This window comes from Momordica charantia (genome assembly GCF_013281855.1).
Source record: "Momordica charantia cultivar OHB3-1 chromosome 4 unlocalized genomic scaffold, Mcharantia_2.0 BLBB01000004.1, whole genome shotgun sequence".
In the NCBI taxonomy this organism is placed as follows: domain Eukaryota; kingdom Viridiplantae; phylum Streptophyta; class Magnoliopsida; order Cucurbitales; family Cucurbitaceae; genus Momordica; species Momordica charantia.
Genome location: NW_028275162.1, coordinates 17,785,617 through 17,791,402, shown reverse-complemented (window position 1 = coordinate 17,791,402; position 5,786 = coordinate 17,785,617). Strand labels below are relative to the sequence as shown.

Sequence of the window (5,786 nt, the reverse complement as noted above, 5' to 3'; positions counted from 1 at the left end):
AAATTTTAGGGCATGCGTTTGTTTGGGTTTTGTTAAAAAATAGATGAATGGTTTGCAATTGAATTCTTGGTTTTGGGTAGGGCTACACTGTGTGTTTGTGGATTCCCCAAGGTGAAGGTGGGGTCTGAAAATTGGAGTTTGTCTGGTGGGTTTTGGGGACAGAGGCAGAGGGGCTTGATGGTCCATGCCTCCCCCATTTGGCTATAAAAAAAGAATCCCATTTCTCCCATCTCCCCAAACTCCAAACTCCAAAAACCAAACTCTCATTCATTAACTTTTCTCTCTTTTTCTTACCATCTCCACAAAACAACACAACACAGAGATCAGATCAGATCAGATATGAAGATGAACTTGAACAGTGGTGGGAGCTCCAAGAGGAGGCTCAATTCTTCTCCAACCAGAGGCTTTGGAGGAGTTCTTAGAGAGCAAAGGGCCAAGCTTTACATCATTAGGCGCTGTGTTGTCATGCTTCTTTGCTGGCATGATTGATTCTTTAATTAGCTCACAAGAGAGAAAATTCCATTAGGGTTTTCTGTTTTTTTTTTTCTTTTCTCTTTTTGGCTATTGTTATTATTAATTTTTTTAATTTTGGTGGAGTGTATATACAAGCGTTTTCTTTTGATTTGTTGACAAATTTTTGTAAGAGATTGGCCTTTTTGGGTCTGCAAGATGTGTAAATTAAAGGAGGAGAAGGAAAGAACTTGAAAGGAAACTTCAACTTTGGATCCACCTCTTTGATCTTCTTCTTCCTTTGCTTGTTCTTGAGTTTTGAGCATTTGGGTTTCAAGTTTTGAGAGGGAGAGGGGAATTCTGCCATGAATGAAAGTTTTTCATTTTGTTGAAACTGAGAAAACATTACCAAAATTTATGGCTTTCTCGACGGTATTTTTGCGACGCTCGAAAAGTCCTTTGGATAAGCTGTTTTGCCCGACGAAATCAATAACGTTGGGAAAGACTCACTTTTTCCCGACGTTTTTTGGGAGAAATAAGCGACCAACCGAAAAAGGTGAAAATTTTGGAAAAGCTATTAATTTGAGCAGTTTCCTTATTTCCCCAGTTGTGCACAGCTGAATTCAAAGCATGTGGATTTAGAAAAGCAAAATGGAGAGAAAAAACAGAAAGAGGTGTTGGATCCATGAGAAGAGGATAAAGAATCTTACAAATTAGTGTTCCCTTGCTGTTTTAATTTTCATTTTCCACTTTCCAGTACAAATTTTCACTGAAATTGGGCAATCTTTTACAAATTAATTTAAATTTAAGATATATATTGTATTCTCTCTCTCACTTTTAATGAAGAAATTTAATCACATCAGCATGTAATCTTTATTTTAAGAGTATTTTATTCTTTAATAATCTGGCACGAAACAAATTTAATTAAAAAGAAAAGAATGTGTATTGCTCAAAAAGGTAATAAAAACAAAATAAATAATAGAGGAAAAAATAGAAAAAGGGGAGGCACTTAGATTGGGTCAAAGTAGGTCCGTTAATCATTTAAAGTAGACATTATTTGTTATGATATGATTTATTTTCTCATTGGGAAAAGACTCCATTTCCCACAAACTTGCAAATAATTAATTCATTCATTACTTCTTTAATTATGTAATTAACTTCTTTCATTTATAAATCCGTACATTCGTTTGGATAAGATTAGATTAATGGTAAGCATGGTAAAAATTAAAATTAACCTAATCCAAATTGGTTATTTTACTTAAATAAGTTGTTCAATAATGTGGGTTTAAATTAATAATAAACCAAAAAAAGTTTGATGGAAAATTTTCAGCTACTACAAAGTATAGTACTTCTTCTATTTATTGTCTATCATGTAAGCATCCTATTAAAAATAATATAAAGTTTACGGTCTACCAACATTAAATGTCATGATACTCTAGTATTTGAAATTTTCTTTCAATATATTTGTTCAACAAAATTGGGTCAAGGTTGGCTCGGTCAAGATATGTTTACTTTGGAGAGCTTGAATGTATAGAATAAGTTGGAAGGCCGCTTGGCAAGGACATGCACAAGAGACCAAATACTTCGACGCTCAAATCAGTTTAATTCGACTTTAGGAGAGAGACCGAGCTAGAATGTGATACCTGAGAGGGTATCCGACAGGTGGAACGGCGGTTGGACATGTCGTACTAAATTAGTCAGCCTGTCGGGACTATGGGTAGGGAGACCTTCATCCTACTTAAGAGTCTTCATATCCAGTATTTAGTAAGTATGGAAGGTCGTTCCTCCCGTTAATGATCTTTAAGAAGATTTTCAAGTGGTCTCATCAAACTTTCAGACGGTTATGAAAGACCTTCCAGTAGTTTTTAGGAAAAAGTTTTAGACGTCTATCAAAAAAGATCTTCAAAGAGCTTTACGGAAGACGTTCAGATACACTTCAAGCAAGACTTTATCGTTGAAACTTACTTTACCATTCACGTGACAAGTCTATTTTTATCCTCCAAGCAATGTTTGGCAAATCGCTTTCGCGCTTGCCGTGGCTGTGGAATTTTGTGTCTTCAGCGGAGCAGGAACAACGTTAGGAACATAATAACAGCAATTCGTGGGAATGGAAAAAGAGCTCATCCAAACACGGTCTTCAAATTATTTTATTATTTTAATGATAATAATAATAATAATTATTATTATTGTAACATTATTATTTTTTAGTTTAGTGGTCAAAACTCGGATTGTAGGGCCCGGTGGGTTATTGCAAGCCAACAGGCATTCACGTGCGCCACGTGTACGGTAGTGATGGCCCCACTCGCAACAGTATTCCGTTTTGTCCCTTGCGATTCTTCGCTATTTACGATTTTAGCCATTCGAATTGAGATTCTCCTCTCTCCCAAATTTGAATTTTTGAAATATCAAAAGTACCCTTTTTGGATGATCAAAAAATTTTATCTTTTTATCTTTTTCTTTTTTACAGAACTTTCTGAAAAATCTTTTACTTGTTATATATAAAAAAGGAGTAATTAGAATATAAAATGCAGTAAAGACGTTTGAGGAACCAACTGTAGATTTAAAAACTAATGAAATGGATATTTAGAGAATTGCTTACGTATTCATTCAGATTCTTTTTCTTTTGGGAATAGTATTATTAACGAAAAGTTTTGATTGCTAAATTCTCAGAAATTCTTTTTGATTGAAAATAGTAAAAAAGATCTAGAGAAGATTTTATCTTTTTTCTTCTTTTATTTCAAGATTTTATTTTTTAAAAATTTTTATAGAATATTTATGATGTTCATAGCTTACCACTTACAAGTTTGTATAGCTTGTATTTAAGAACCTGTGGTCCTGGATAAGATTTTTTTATGTTTCACTCAAGGTTTTAAATAGTAAAAAATTGTAGACCACAAAAGAGTATTGGGAGTGACTAATAGATAAGTCTGGTGAAGAAGAACGTAAAAGAAGCATGATCAGCTTGACAGATTTGGGAAATGATGAATAAATCAATTTTCAAAGGTGTTCATCCAGAAACTAGAGACATTCAATTGGCGAGTGAGAGATGCATAATCAACAGTGCAGGTCGAAACACAAATCCAGAAGGGAAGTCAAAGGAGCCTGATGGAAACCTCCCATGTCAAATTCATGGAAATTAAATACGGATGCAACATGGCGAGCAGATACAAACACCGGGGGATTGGCTGGATTTTAAGAGACAAGAAGGGAGAAGTCATCAGAGTGCAAGCGGTAGAATTATAAGAGAGGAAAGAAATATTATTTACCTAGAGGTGATGGCTATTTGCCAGGGATTTTATGCGATTCGACAAGAACACCGTCTACCAATTCACTTAGAATCCGACTCCCTCAAAACGATTCATCTACTTCACAAACAGTGTCAAGATCAAACTGAAATTATTTGGCTTTTAAAAGAAATTTGGCAGATAATGGAAGATATGGAAATAGTTTCAATGAGGTATATCAGTCGATAGACAAATAAAGTGGCACATGGTTTAGTCAAACGAGCAATGAAAAATGATTTGAGGGAAGAGTGGAGTTGTCAAACTCCCTTGTGTCTAGACAATTTAGTTTTTTCAGAACTTGTTTTATGTTAAGTTATTTTCTTCTCATTTTCTAAAAAAATAATAATAATAATAATAATAATAATAATAAATAAATAAAATAAAACAAAAGTAAAAAATATTTAAATTAACCAATCAATATTTAAACCTTTCTAAATAAGTTTAAAATGATTAATAATAATATTAAATCTATATTAGTCATATTTTTATGATTTTTTTTATATTTGTCAATTTTTTTACAATAGTATAGAAATGTCGACTTACTCCTCAGGTTGATGTGGAATCCATGGACACATGAAAATATCAATGTAAATGTTAACATGTTAACAGATATTTAATACCCATAGCCATACCCCATCTCCATAATATGTAATTTTCAAAATGTTACAATTTTTTTTTCAAATATAAAAATGTAATTTTTATCAGTCTATTTTGGTTTCACCAAAACAAATAAACTAAAAACCTCAGGTTTCTATTTGAAATTTAAATTTCACTTGCGTTTCAAAAGTTAACTTTCGTCTAGGGTTAATTTCATGTTTGGCACATGTTTGGGTCGTTGTGCCATCAATAGTCTTGTTTCGAATTGGCTGACTTGTTTGTGGGGAAAAGGAAGCGCCTCGTGAGCCTCATCAAAGCACAATTGTGACAATTGGTATTAGAGCCTAGTTGACTCCTCGTGTTGGAAAACAACGACCATGTCGAGGACAATACAATTGAGCAAGACCTACGTTGACAAACTTGTTGAGATTGAGGAACAACTGCTATTCCTGAGGAAGTTTCAGACAATCTTCGATATGTTGAATCTTCGATGGATGAGATCTCCAACAAAGCTGGCATAATTGATGTCGTGAATGCCAGTATAAATGGGCTTGCTATACGTGAGTTGGTGTTGAGGGTGAGACCCTAGAGGACAAGGTTAAACGAACTGATAACTTTAGATGTGGTGAAAACTCGTCGAGTTTGATTGCCCACATGGAGGAGCGCGTCAGAGAATTGGACACCTCCTAGAGATATATTCTATCAATGGTCAGTGACCAAAGATTTCAAGACCGCCATTGATGTTGTTGTAAAGGGGCAGAAGTTGCTGATTAAGTATCAAGAAAAATCTCATGATGAGAGCAGTTGTAGACCAAGTCGTAGTAGGGGGAACTTTTCAGTTCAATAAGGTTAAAGTTCTAGAGCCCAGTAGCTCGACCTTTCACGACTTAAATTGTTTAGAAACGTTACTACATGAATTTTAATTACATTTAAATCATTTAAAAATAATAAATAGTAAATTATACTTTCATAAAATAACTTTACAAAATAATTAAAAATTTAATTTGGGATCTTACAAAAATTTAGATAAAACATAATAATAAAATAAAACTTTTAACAAACAATTGAAATAATAAAAACAAATGTGGAAGAAAACTCATGGCAAAACCAACAACAACAAGGTCTTTTTTCCTTTCTTTTTTTTCTTTTTAATTTAGGAATTATCATAATAGATATTTTAATTATCCTTTATGTTAAACCAAATAGTTTTACATAGTATAATTTAAATAATAAAAGATTCTTATGGTCAATTAAAAAATATTCAAATTGTCAATTATCTTACATATAAAAAATTTACCAAATATATAGGGCGTTACACTAATATTTTAAAGCGACAAGCACCATGACAAAAGAATCGAAGATCACTTAGGCCACGATGTATCTAGCTGACAATGCTAAACGGTGGTGGAGATCCATATATGTGCGGATGTCAAAGAGGGCCGATGTACTATCGAT

General features: G+C 33.3%; 1 non-coding gene across 1 annotated transcript; it reads left to right on the top strand.

Annotated features, from left to right (window-relative positions):
• Window positions 1-218: 218 nt before the first annotated feature.
• Window positions 219-729, top strand: LOC111025664 (small polypeptide DEVIL 6). The gene has a single exon (XR_015790350.1). It is a non-coding gene; the product is annotated as a small polypeptide DEVIL 6 (transcript).
• The last annotated feature ends 5,057 nt before the right edge of the window (window positions 730-5,786 follow it).